Source organism: Phyllostomus discolor, chromosome 1 (assembly GCF_004126475.2).
Source record: "Phyllostomus discolor isolate MPI-MPIP mPhyDis1 chromosome 1, mPhyDis1.pri.v3, whole genome shotgun sequence".
Taxonomy (NCBI): Eukaryota; Metazoa; Chordata; class Mammalia; order Chiroptera; family Phyllostomidae; genus Phyllostomus; species Phyllostomus discolor.
The window spans coordinates 80,287,867-80,302,785 of record NC_040903.2 but is presented as its reverse complement, the minus strand read 5'-3'; the positions used below and the strand labels follow the sequence as shown (position 1 = coordinate 80,302,785).

General features: G+C 37.7%; 1 pseudogene; it reads left to right on the top strand.

The window, feature by feature from the left end:
* Window positions 1-693: 693 nt before the first annotated feature.
* Window positions 694-1,195, top strand: LOC114491955 (annotated as a pseudogene).
* The last annotated feature ends 13,724 nt before the right edge of the window (window positions 1,196-14,919 follow it).

Here is a 14,919-nt window from a genome sequence, read left to right as displayed (position 1 = left end):
GTTGAGACCCTCCCTTAATGTTCATAGAACCTTTCAATCTGCTCTCCCGAGGCTGAAGGTCAGAGCTTGTGAGTTTGTGTAAGTCTGTGTCAGGCCCTTTAAGAGAAAGACTTGGACATCAGCATCTCTCAGTCTCAGTCAGTCATTATATCTTACTGTTTTTCCAGGGTGATTCCTTATATATGATAAATTATCCAAAGTTTAAATTTTTAGGGTTTTTTGTTTTTACATATTAGGAAAGTAAATGATAGTTTTAAGATTAGTACTTAAGGCATTGTGGGACTCAATTCAAATAGTAATGAGCCATATGGCAATTGCCATTAAATTGAAGAGCACATTTGTCTGTTTTTTCCTTACAGTGTTCATGAAGTATCTTGATTTATTCTGTGTTGTTTGATGGTTAATCTCTGTGTGGTCTTTTGAGTTACAGAAATAGTCTTCCTTTTATATCTGTCCATGATTGAATTCCCTTTGGGGGCACATGCATGGGTTATGAGCTAGGTCCCCAGCAGGGGGCGCATGTGAGGCCACCTCACTTTGATGTTTCATGTTCCTCCTCTCCCCTCTGTACAAAAATAAATAAATAAATTCTTTTTTTAAAAAGCTGTTCTAAGTTTAATGTAATTTTTGAAATGAGATGATTCAGGCCTTCCTGTTTCTCTGTGGCAACCTGTGCCTGCATTCTGCTCTGCCATGCCATGGCCTGAAGAGTTACACACCATTTCCTCCAGCAAACAGTAGTGTCCTGCAGAGGATGGTGGTTCAGGGAAACCTTTCCTTCTGCTTTGGGAGCATGCGACCCCTGCGACCAGCAGGTGGCTGTGATCTGTACAGTACCAATGCTCACACACTGCCACCTATGGAGAAAGCCCTTGTGAAAACTGACATTCAGATCTCTCTTGCTGTTGTGTGCCATTGGGTGCTATGGTAGAGTAGCTCCATGTTCTGGTTTGGCTGCAAAACACTTCCTAGATGTAGCAGCTAGTGTCATAGATGAAGATTATGGAGGAAATACTGGTGCTGTACTGTTAAATTTTGGCAAAGGAAAGTTTGAAGTTGAAAGGGTGACCGTATTGCACAGCTCATTTGTGAACAGGTTTATTATCCAGAAATAGGGGAAGTTCGATATTTGGAAGACATTGAATGGGGTTCTGGAGGTTTTGGTTGCACTAGAAAGAATCGCAATATATGCTGAGAACAGAAAGTGACAAACATACTTTTTTTCTTAAACATAATAAGTGTTTGTTTAGTGTTTTGTACTTCATCAGGCTTTAGCTTACAAAACTACTTAGTTGTCTTATAACCAAGGAAAGGGTACATATTATTTTTCTGCATTTGATTCTTGTATAGATCTGCATGGAAACTTAACATGATTACTTTTTCAGTCAAATGTGTATCAGTTAGTGACTCCCCACAGAATTCTATTATTTAATTTAATAAATGCTGACCTGACATGACCCCTGGCCTGCAGTGACCTCGGAATGCTGCAGATGGCCCGTTGAAACACAAGAAAAACATACTCAGAGACAACCAGGTCCTGCAGGGAAATAGGGATGGAACGGCCACTCTCTCTAGTGGGGAGCATCTAGGCCACCCTCCATAGGGGAGAGTGCCTTGTTCTCCCACCCCAGCAGGCTTTTATTGGGTTCATTTACACAGGAATTCAGTTAAAGCTCATTAATTATTGCCAGGAATTTAGGATAAAAGGATAGATAACAAAGAAGTCTGAGGGCCTATTTTGAGTCAGGGTCAGATAGCTAAAGAACTATAAAAAGTTGAGGAAGACACTTCTTGCTTGGACCCTTATCATTTCATTGAGAGTGTTCTAAACAAGGCAGGTTTCACAGGATTTTACATATTCTTTCTTAGGCCTGATCACCCCGGGAACCTGCCCTTTCCAGCACAGGGCTGCAACACCCCGTGTCATTGTTTCAGGCTTAGGTGGAGCAAGGGAAGTAAGGCAGCCAAGAGGTTAGGAAATTTTCTCACAGACAATGAGGACTCAGGCTATGTCAAAGCCTAGGTGCAGGGGTCCATGACCACTTTTTGCTCTAGCTCCAAAGTCCTTTCTTGGGGGCCTCCCATGTGATCATGCTTGTTTTAGGCCATTCCTCCCTTGGGGAATCTTACCCATCAGTGGCTAACTGATCAAGCATTGAGAGCCAGGCAGGGTGAAGAAAAAGGAGCAGAAGTGTCACTCCTGACAGGGAGATAAGCTTTTGCCTCCTTGCTGGCTTAAGGTCCAGGGTCATTCCCTCAGCCTTAGATTTGGCAGGGGTTACAGATTCTGATACCAGGCAGGGCTGTTCCCAACACTGACTCTTGAACAGCTTAATCTTCAGTTTACTTTACAAATGATAAGCAAAGCCTTTTATACACTGGATTTGATTTTTTTCACAGATTCTTACATAAACTGGACTAAAAGTTAATAAAATGTTAAAGTTAAAAAGCAAAAGATTAGCCCTGGCTGGTGTAGCTCAATAGACTGAGCACGAGCTGTGAACCAAAGTGTTGCAGGTTCGATTCCCAGTCAGGGTACATGCCTGGGTTGCAGGCCATGACCCCCAGCAACCGCAGATTGATGTCTCTGTCTCTCTGTCCCTGTCTCTGTCTCTGTCTCTGTCTTTCTCTCTCTCCCCTTCCATTCCCTGTCTGAAAAAATAAATACAAATCTTTAAAAAAATCTTCCCCATTAAAAAAAGCAAAAGATTAATATTTGTCTCTTTTAGGTTTTTTTTTTATTTTAAATTTTGACAAGAAACCATGTAAATAAAGATCTGCCTTCTAAACTTTCTCTAGTGGTACGGTTAAGTCACATTAAGATTATTTGGTTAATTGTGCATCGGAATTCTGAAAACTTTCATCACACAGAAATGAGGCAATATCAATTAAAGAACCACTTCCTCATTTTCTGTAAAACCAAGGCCCAGGTAGCTACTTTTTCTTTTGTCTGAGTTTCAGTCCATTAGAACTCTCCTAAGTGGAAAGCTGTGGCACGTGCCTTTGTGACTCAAGTGCTTCACTTAGAACATGTTCTAGTTTGACTTTGTGGTACCAGGTGAGAACATATTTTCTATTTCCAGGCAGAGCAGTATTCCATTGCGTGTATGTACTACATTTTTATAACTTTTTGAAAGATTTTATTCATTTCTATAGAGAGGGGAAGAGACAAAGGAAGAGAGGGAAACACTAGTGTGCATTTGCTTCTTGCACAACACCTCTTGTGGACCTGGCCCTAAACCATGGCATGATCCCTGACTTGAAATTGAAGCAGGAACTCTTTTGTTCATAGTCCAATACCCCATCCACTGATCCACAACAGCTGGCACTGAATATACTACACATTTTAATGTATTTATCCATTGGCCTGACAGTTGCTTCCACCTACCAGGCTTTTGTATTTAATGCTGCCATTGACACAGTCATGCAAATGTCTCTTTAGAGTCCTCAATTGAATATTTTTATGGACATATAATCTGTGACATTTCTGTAGTAGACAACACTCTAACAAATTGAGCAGTGGGTGAGATGGAATGCATTCTCTTAATTCTATTAATTTACATTTTTTCATGCCTTGATATACCATTTTTAGTGCTAAATAATACCCCATTGTATATATTTCAGTTTCTTTTTCTATTCACCTCTTCACATATATCTTTGTTCGTTTGAATTTTTGGAATTTATGAATGATGTTTCTAAAAATATTCCCATGTAGGCTTTTGTGTAGATAAAATTTTTAGCTCTTTGGTTAAATACTATAGAGCACATTTTTGGATTATGTAATAAGCACATACTTAGTTGTGTGAGGACATCTAAACCCTTCCCAAGGGACTGCAGCATTTTGCATTTTCACCAAGAAGGAATGAGAACTCCGTTTGCTCCACATGCACATCAGCATTTGCTTTTCTCGGTGTTCTGGATTCTGACCTTTCCAGCAAGGGTTTCATGTTGCTTGAATGTGCACTTTCTTCACTTTTCCTTGTTTTAATGCCCATTTCCTAAAAGACATAAGATCTTGAGAGTCTTTTAGACACCATCTTTATACATATATATATATATATATATAATATACATTTCTAGAAATGGGTAACAGAAAGGGAGAGAAACATCAATGCCTAAAAAACACATTGATCAGTTGTCTCTCACACACCACTAAATGGGAATCTGGAGCCAAAACCAGGCCTGTGCCCTTACCAAGAATGAAACTGCTGAACTTTTGGTTCAAAGGCAGGTGCCCGGTCAACTGAACGACACCTCTCAAGACTTAGAAATATATTTTTTTTCTTTTAATCGGCTCATTGGTTCTCTTTTTCCCTCATGATGATGCTTGCTTTTTCTTTTGTTGTTTTTTTTTTCTTAATGCTTCATTTGAGACATCAGTTAAAATGTGAATACTATGACTTTGAGAAACAAAGTTGGTTTACAACTTGCCTTGAAAATTATGTGGTCTCCTGAGCTTCCATGCCTCAGTGCGTTGACCACCAGCCTGCAAACCAAAGGGTCGCCAGTTGGATTTCCGGTCTGGGGGAAATGCCTGGATTGCAAACCATGCCCCGAGAAGGGGACACACAAGAGGTAACCACACATGGATGTTTCTCTCCCTCTGTTTCTCTCTCCCTTCCCCTTCTTAAAAATAAATAGAATCTTTACAAAAAATTGTGCAGTGCATACAATTAATTGTTTGTAATTGTTCAGTAACATGGATCTTATATTTGCAGTCCATTTTTTTTTTCATAATTTCCATAAAGACATCATGACCAATCAGTTAAAAGTGACATGTTGAGAGATAATTTTTTTGGTGTAACAAGACCTGTTCAGCAGGTATACAGACATGTAATATGAAAACTGAACCTTGCCCGCACTGTATGCATATGCCCTTACTGGGAATCGAACTGATGATCCTTTGTTTTAGGGGTGCCAGCATTCAATCCATTCAGCACACAAGCCAGTGCTCCCTGTTTTTTTTCCATCAGATTGTGTATGTGTGTGTGTGTGTGTGTGTGTGTGTTTTGGTGTTGTGTAAGTTTCTTGTATCCTTTGAATATTTAGCATTATTTGTGAGTATCTTCCACTGTTCACTAGATTGGTTTGTTTTCTTGATGATTTCCATTCTTCTGCAAAAACTTATTTTATTGTAGTCTTGTTTAGTTTTTTCTCCTGTCTGCTCTACCTACCATGTTATATCTAAAATGATTTTTTAAGAGTGAAGGCAGAGTTCATCAGCTGTCCTTTCTTTTAGTGTTTTCATGGTTTCAGGTCTTAAATTTAAGTTTTAATCCACTTGACAAGAGTTTATTTTGGTACATGTAATAACAAAGTGGTGTACTCATAATGTTTTGTGTGTATTGGTTCAGTTTCTCTCTGAGCATTTTTGGTAGAATCTGTCTGATTTCATTGTATATTCCTGATTTTTTGTTAAAGTAAATTAGTTAATAACATATATTTGTTCATTTTAAAACTTGTGTTACTTGTTTTATCACGATGTTTTGTAAAAGTCCTTCATATAACCTGGATATTACCTACCTATTAGGTACACTTTGCAGAATTTTTCTTCCTTCTATAGGGTGTGATTTTATCCTACTATTTGTTTGCTTTAATGTGCAGGAGTTTTTATCTTTGTTGTAATATAATTTGTTTACTTTTGCTTGTTTACATTTCCTTTGGGTGTTAAAATTTTAAAAAAGTCCTACAAACTCTTCTTTTAGTGAATTAAGAGCCATTTGCTTTTTCCCTGGCCCTAGTGGCTTAGTTTGTGGAGCAACATCCCTTAAAGATAAGGTCTCTGGTTTACTTCTGGGAAAAAGACTATGCCTGGGTCGTGGGCCTGTTACCTGGCTGGGGACATAAACAGGCAACTGCTTGATGTTTCTATATTTTCAAGTATTTTTCAATTTGGGCATTCTGTTTTTCAGCTTCCCATTCTGTGTTTGGCTTACTTTACATCTTCTCAGTTTGATTTTTATCTTGGTCATTTACAGGTTTACTAATATTAAGTAGTTGCCATATTTTTTCTATGTTTCTATATTCATGTGGGTATATTCACTTCTTTATTCAATAGGTATTACATTTCAATACACCTAGTGCCAATTTTTGTAGATATATTTTAATTTTCTGATTTGAACTGGTTTTCTGTTTGCTGTGTTGATATATTTGTTGAATTTCATAACTGTAAACAACTAGGGTTTATGAAATTTCTTTCTCCAGGTTAAGAGAAAAAAAAAAAAACACTCACCCCTAGTTTCAACTCTAATTTCGGTAAACACAAGTGGTGTGTGTTTGTTTTTGAGTTTGTGTGAGGTGCGAGATTAATATAGTGTCATTTTCTTTCTCAAAGCCCATGGTATCTTTTCATGCTTGATATTGATCTTCAGTCCACTGGTTTCTGTGGTATTTCAAGGATCACCATTCCTTTTCAGTGTGCTCTTTAATGTATTTACCATGTGCTGTTATGGTGTGAGCACTGTGTTTCCTGCCAAACAGAAACACATATTTTGAAGATGCTTGAAAACAGTGAGATCATTGAACACACTGGACCCTCCATGTGTCTAGAAAAGAACTTGGAATGCAGAGTTTTCTTATACTATTTCCATTGTGTGCCAGGGAATGTGAGCTCACTGGTTGCTGAGTGTAAGCAACTGTTGTTCCTTTTCTATATGACTTTTTCTCATTGTACCATACTTGGTCTTGCTGCAAACATTTAATTTTTTTTCAAGTACTCAACGTTGTGATTTGTTTAAAAATTCCTTGTAAGTTCAATGTACATTGACCTGTGTTTCACATCTGTGAACCTTTATTCTGTGTCTTTCAGCTGTGTCGTCTGCAGACAACCAGGACTTCTCTCTAAGGTCAGGAAGAAAAGATTTATTCTTTGAAGCAACACTGGCAAGATATGAGAGGTGTGTCTTTGATGCTGATAAAGGAGTGTGTGACAAGATAGAAAAGATATTTAAATGGAGAGACCTGAGTTTCAAAAATTATTCATGAAAAATCCTTGTTATCTAAAGGTGTGAGAAATATTACAAATTTTGGAAAACTTCCAGTTTAAAACAGCTGCATTTTCAGATCAATGTGTTTCCAAATAAGAAGACTTAAAATAATGTCTTAAGTGTATTCATTCTTGTAAAGTGAAAGTGGCAAACACAGGACCTCCAGGCCAAATGTGGCCCTCCACCTTCTTTTATCAGGCCCAGCACCTAGTTTATACCGGGTGACAGTATCAATCTCCTTGTGCCTAGTGAAGGAATGGTTACATTTACAGGATCCTACAATCACATGTGGACCACTGAAGGGAACCTGGAGGCTGATATGACCCCTGGGAAAATGAGTTTTACCCTCCTGTCTTAAAGTCAGTCTGCAAAATCTAGGAAATCTAATCATTTGTGGTGTGTGTAATCATTTGAGTTGTTTAAAAAGTAGAGTGAGAATAAATTATCAGTCGATAATTTTTTATAATGTGGTGATATAAAATGCATGTATAAAGCTTAAATGGGATCAATTTGATCATGCATTTACTAAGGAAACATGGTTCTTTTAGAAATATTTTTTTTTGTTTAATTGTATGTTTTAATGTACTTGGGAGTGATTTTAATGCAACCAACATGGTTTAATAGGTATCGCAGCATGCTTACCTGGGAATAAGTGCACATGTTTAATGAAGTTATGGATGTCACAAAAGGCCTTTCTGTGTTCAATGTTTACTAGAGTTCATGGGACTAAGACAGTAGTAGTCAATGCAATGCAAATTGGAAGAATTCTGTCCACGAGTCAAATCCTAAAGTACATCAGAAGTCTCAGCTTCCAGATAGCGATTATGAAGGTGGTAAAGTCTTTGACCAAATGTCAAATCACAATACTCATCAGGATTTTCCTATTGTGAAGCTGAAAACCAAGCAAAGTAAATATATCATATGTTTAAAGGAATCTTCTAGTAGCACTGAAGAAACTAATATTGATGTTGGGGAGAAAGTTTATGAATATTTACCATGCATGAATGTCTTCAAATACGTAATCTAAATACACTTAACAAAATAGATTCTGAAAAACTACACAAGTGTAAAGACTGTGGTAAAACAGGACATTGTTTTTCAGGTGTAAATCTACATAAAAAATTTATTCTGGACAAAAGGCTGATATGTGCAAAGAATGTGGCCATGCATTTAGGATTACCTCAACCCTTACTAATCATCACAGATTCCACACTGGGTATGGGCCTGGAAAATATAGAGAATGTAGTAAAGCTTTTAGCCAGACTGCACACCTGACTCAACTTCAGAAAATTCACAGTCTTATGAATGTAAACAATGTTGGAAAGCCTTTAGGCACCAGATAACGTTTACTCAGCATTAGAAAATTTATACTGGAGAGAAGCCCTATGAGTGTACACAATGGGAAAAAGCCTTTAGGCATCAGATACCATTTACTAACCATCAGAATATCCATACTAAAGAGAAGCCTTATGAATGTGCACAGTGTGGTAAAGCATTTACACACTCTCCTACCCTTATTGTACATCAGAGAGGTCATTCCCATGAAAAGGTTTACGTATGTAAAGTACACGGTAAAGCCTTTCACCAGTCCTGTAAGCTTTCTCGGCATCAGAAAATTCTTATACGAGAGAAACCTTGTAAGGTTTGAGTATGTAATAAAACACTTTATAGTCCTCAAACCTTACTCATCATCAAATAATTCTCACAGAAGAAATGGTTTACTTATATTCCTAATGTGACAAAAATGTTAAACAGTCTTCAATGCTCATTCATCATAAAATACGTTTATAATGTAGTGAAGCCTTTTACATGTATATAATGGCATAAAGCTGTTAGCCACTTCCAACCGTTACTTATCCTCAGAGAATTCATACTGGACACAAGGCTTATAAATGTAGACTCTGTGGCAACACATTGACATCAGGCCACTCGTAGTGGAAAGAAAGCATGTAAAATCAGTGTATATAACAAGTTTTTTAGTGATCAGAGCTGCATTACCCAGAATGGAAGATATCCATCTGAAGAAAAACTGTACAAATGTAGAAATTATGGCAAGATTTTAACCTATAATCAAAGCGTACTCACCAAATTAGAGCTTTTTCTTTTTCCCACATTCACTTCTTATGTGGCATGTGAGATTCCACAATATAAAAAACATAGAAAGGCAAATTGTACAACATCATATATGTGGACCTACAGCGTCATTATGTATTGGAATGCATAGTGGGGTGGGATTCTGCATTCATAAAGAAAGACAGACTTATGTGAATTTACACAGTTCCCATAATCCCAAAGAATTTATACCTGAACGTGGCTTGAAAGGTATAAAAATTCATGAATATATGAAAATGAAAAGCACTTTCGAAATATAATTCGGAGTAGGGATTTAATGATAGATTTCAGGTATTATTCTAAAGCACAATACTTATTATAGAGAACCACAGAAAGTTTAAAAATATCAATCAGTACTTTTCAGTGTTCTCAAAAATGTCAAGAGGATTGATGTCTAGTTAGGCATAATTACTCAGAATATCAACTACTGTATAATGACAGCATGTGAAATATTTTGACAAGGATATATTAAATCGATCCCAGTCCCCTAGCAGTTGATGCTACTGTTTTTATTCCTGGTGTGTGTGTGTGTGTGTGTGTGTGTGTGTGTGTGAAGTCAGTGGGTTCATTGCTGATTCCTTAACAACCCATGAACTTGTGTACATTAGGTGAACACCACTCACCTAATGTACAGCATCATTATGTAGAAGATTGAGGACAGTATAATAAACAGTGTATCAAAAAATCTAAATGAAGTTGCTGTTTTAAGGTTTCTCAGCATTTTGTTGTATATTACAATTTAAGCCATGCTATTTTGTGTAATGGTAAGACTCAGAAATGTTGAAAATTTTAAATACTTTTCTAAACCTTTTGAGGGAATGAGAATTTATTAAAATCCTGATGTATCTTCATGGTAGTCATTGTTGAGTATTAGTTGATAGGGTTAGAATAAAAAGTCATCCATGATATGTTAGTGGATATGGACAGTCCATCCCTCAGTGCAGAACATTGTTGTACATCCACGTTTGCTGAGCAGTTAGCCTTCAGTTAGAAAACCAAAAAGAACTGTTGCATGAGGTGATAATTTACAGGAACAATAACACTCCCCAAATATTTCCAGTGTGTGTGTGTTGAGAAAAGGTAACACAATTGTACTGTGATTTTTTTTTATTTAGATGATGTGTGAACTTACATTTTTATTAATAAAGGTGAATATACTGGAACATTTTAAGGTCTCTAATGTTACGCAGGTTTACAGATAACAATGTGTTGTTTGGTAATGTAGTGCAGTTACGGCATTAGCAGTTTGATTTCTTGGTGGCCTCTGATATTAAATAATGTGGAAAATTTCCCAATATTGTATATTCTATTGTGCCTACTGGAACATTCTCAAAATAAGTGAATATGATATGTGTTTTTTGAAGAGTTCAGCTATGCTACATTATAATATTGCTGTCATGACATTTATTTTCTGTAACTAGGATCCTTGAATTGCCACAACCCTCCCCTGCATTTTCACATACCAGGCAGCATCTGACAGAGTCACAGTTGAATGTCCCTTCTTGACCTGACTTACTGGCAGGTGCACTGAGCAACACACTTCCTTCCACCTCAGGCCTTTCACCAGCCATAACCATTAGATAAGATCTCTTCACACTTTACCAAGATGTTGTCATTTTGGTTCATTTTGAACAATCTAAACTTAGTTCAAGAAACGGAAAGTCCTCTGCATATGAACCCTAATGGATAACATGTCCCGGGGTCTCCTACAGTCTCCAAGGTTCTGGCCTCATCCTCACATGTAGCTGCTGCAGGCATGCAGGCTGTGTACATGTCCCAGGCTCTGAGGGAAAGAAGATGTGCTTCAATTCATCTCGTGGTCTTTTATAGAACTGCTGCTCTCTATACAGAACCAGGGTGCACTGGTTAAAAATGCTAAGTCTTTTTAAATACTTTATTTTTTTATTTATTATTAAGAAAATGGAATGGGGGGCAGTAAGAGAGGGAGAGAAACATCAATGTGTGGTTGCCTCACACATGGTCCCACAGGGGACCTGGCCCACAACCCAGGCATGTGCCCTGACTGGGAGTCAAACTGGCCACGCTTTGGTTCTCAGCCCATGTTCCAACCACTGAGGTACACCAGCAAGGCAAATCCTATTTTTCAAAAGTGGAGACAACTGTTCCTCAACAACACCAAAATATTTTTTAAGAAGTGCAAACAAGTGTAATTTCAGAGTTCGGATTAATATTTTAGTAATTGCATCAATAAAGTTTATTTTTGTTGATTCACATTATCAAGCAATATATTTTGACTATTCTATACTAATACTATTTGACAGGTTATAGGATTCAAAGACATTGGATCTGGACTTAATTTTAGTATCAATGCTTGTAGTGACATCTAATTGCTTACTGAATATTTGTGATCCCCTTTCTTTACTGAAAAATGAAAGTGTTCATTTTTTATTTATTTTTACTTTTGATTATATAGTTTGTACAAGTACTGTTGTTTCCATTTATCCCCCGCCTCTCTCCACTGATTCCACTCTCCTTTGCTTTTGTCCATGTGTTCTTTATAGCTGTTCCTGAAAACCCTTCTAACTTTCCCTCTGGTTACTGTCAGATAGCGCTTAATTTCAATGTTTCTCAGTTCTGTTCTTTTTGTTAGGACACCATTTTTTGTCTTGATTTTGGCCACCTGCCTGTGCTCCTTTCTATATAGGGTAAAGCTGCTATGTTCCTGGGCCTTTAAGGTGGACTTACGTAGTGAGTGTCCTATAGAATCCACTGGAACAAGCTCCCTGTTCACCCGAGCTGGGGGCTCCTGTTGTGCCCTCCTTACCACTGTGGGCAGTGTACACACTGCTTTTGTCATTTAGCCTTGAGTTCTTCTGTGCTTGAATGGGATGGGTTTACATGTGGTCTAGTCTACTATGGGGAGAAGCCACAACAATGAACCTCGAACCCCAAGTGCTGTGGCACATTGCCTGTTCAGGGGTCAATCCCTGAAAGCTGAACCTACTTCAGTGTGATTCTGATTACCAGTGAGACTGCTATTCCAGTTTGTTACTTGAGGTTGTTGGTGGTGCTTTGGCAGGAAATGAAGCTGTCCATCCCATGTCCTAGTTTGGGGCCATCCACCTGTGCTGCCACATCTGCCCTGCTAAGTGACTCGCTTTGAGATACAAAAAGAACTTCAGATGGCTGCTACTTTAGTTTGTCTTAGAGGTGCCCAGGAGAAGTCAAACTGAGAAACTGGCCTGCTGTGGTTGACATCAGGTCAAAGGTCACATTGCAGGTGTTATGGAATATGCAGTAGTCAGGTCTCCTGTTTGATAGATATTAGAAAAGTCTGACACAGTATCAGCACAGGCCACCTGTATGGAAAAGCTTCTGGAAAATGCTTGGGTGGGCCTGCTGTTTTGGTGGCAGAAGATGTCAGGGGATCACCAGAGCAAAGCTAACAGCTCTAGTCAGGTGGTAGGTCTCTCGGTTATGATGCCAGTACTACTGAGTGTTGTGGTGGTGTGGGGTGTTCTTGCAGAAGAAGGACGATTACCTCTGACATCACATCTGTGTGAGAGAAAGTTGCCCATCCAGCTCTCACCACCATGCCAAACTGTAATGTGCTCTCTGCATGTCCCACTGCTGCCATGATGCTGAAACTCAGAGTGACTGAGCCATTGTAATTCCATTCTCATGCCCTTTAAGGAAAACACAGGTGACTCCAGGTACCTGCCATGTCCCTCCAGCAAACCCTCACTGGATTCTATAGCCAGAGGTCATGGGGTCTTGTCTTTCCACCAGTGGCAAGGAGGGTATTCAGGTGTCATGCTGGAAACCATTGCTGTTTAGCAGGAACTTCTTTATTGAAGCTATCTTTCCCAGTTTTTAACCACCACACAAAATTGGGGATGTGGGACCTACAATTCTCATATCTTTGCCACATCTACCCATTTATATGTGCCTTTGTCTATGCTTATTTGTGTGACTGCTGTTGAGCCAAATCAGGTGGTTTCAGATTAATGGTGATTCTGTAGTTTAGTTGTAATTCTGATGTACTGGTCGAACATTTGAGTATAGGGTTTACCTTTTCTCTAATCTTGAACAAAACCCCTAGGATTTCTTTCTCTTTTTTTAAGATTGTATTTATTTATTTTTAGACATGGAAGGGAGGGAGAAAGAGAGAGAGAGAGAGAGAGAGAGAGAGAGAGAGAGAGAGTAACATCAATGTGCGGTTGCTGGGGACTGTGGCCTGCATCCCAGGTATGTACCCTGACTGGGAATCGAACCTGCGATGCTTTGGTTCACAGCCCGTGCTCAATCCACTGAGCTATGCCAGCCAGGGCTGGAATTTCTTATTTTAGATTATATTTATATGATACCTGACAAGTATTACACATTTTTTCATACCTCTGCTTTATTTAACTTAGTAGAATGTTCTCATAGTTCATGTATGTTGATAAAAAGGCAACTTTTTTGTCTAGAATCACTGAATAATAAATATTCCATTCTAATTACTTTTCTGTAAAATATTATTTACTATTCATCTGTTAAACATTTTGGTTCTTTTTGTGTATTGGCTTTTCTAAAGAATGCTCCAATGAACATTAGTATGCAGGTGTCTCTTTTAGGTACCAATTTTATTTATTGGCTATATTTCCTGACTGGGATATCTTCGTGAATTTTTTTTTTTTTTTTTCCAAGGAATATGTGGTGCCTTTTCACTGATTCTGTAGTGTATTCACCAATTTACCTTCCCACCAATGGTGTGCTGGGATTCCCTTTTCCATCATCTCACCAACACTTGTGTCTGCTGTTTTGGAGGACACTAGTTGCAAGAATTGAAAGGTAGTATTTTAATGTGGTTTGCCTTTGAATTTTCTGCAAGAGAAGAGCTGGGAATTGGGACCATGTTAGGAAAAGCATTTTGTTTTGAAAATATTTTCTTAGCTTTTTCATGTTCTCAATACTAAATTGTGTTTTACAGTTTTAAACTCCCCTTTATTCAGATTACTTTTAGGGGCTCCTGTTTTGGATTATTTACCAGAGTAATATATTGCCTGTTGTTTAGCATTTATTCCTGTTCAGATTCAAAATTCATGTTCAGATATTCATATTCCAATATCAAAAATATGTGTTTTAGTTTCTTTCTCAATGTTAAGATTAGCACTATGATTACTGTAAATTGTTATGCATTTGTGGATATGGTGGAAAAACACCCGTTTCTGGAAAACTAAGGTAATTGAAAATCATGAGTGTATTTATATAGGATTTTGTAACTAGCTACTCTAAAATTAAATTGAACAGCATGTGACCAGTATTTCATTACTGAACAATTCTATTTCTTTAGTATTTCTGGAAAATGAAAGTCCATATTGTGGAAATTTCTCAACTGTGTTCAGCATAGCTTTACCTTTGGTGGAAGTATAGTTTTCAACATAAACTGTTTATTTTGAAATTTAATAAATGGTAAACCTAGGGATTTTTACAGCTGGTCAATACTCTGTTTTCCACATGTTATCAAGCCACGAAAGCCAATAAAATCCAGTACTACAAGAGAGCTTTACCAAATTGTGGAAATTTTCTGAAAATGTGAATAAACACAGAGAAAGTACAAGTCTCACTGTGTCAAAAGTCAGCTAACGTTATATATCACAGGAACAAGAATGTCTTCTAATCATTCATTATCTTTATTGCTTATATCAGTAATCTGCTATTTTAGAAAGGCTACATTACTATTTCTGAATTTTAACCAAAACATCAATATGTAGTGCTCTCTGGGGAGCAATCAGTATAAATAAAGCTCTTAGTTCATTAGGTAGGGTTCATTCCAATCCACTGCTACTGGAAAACACAGAAACTCAACATAAAATCC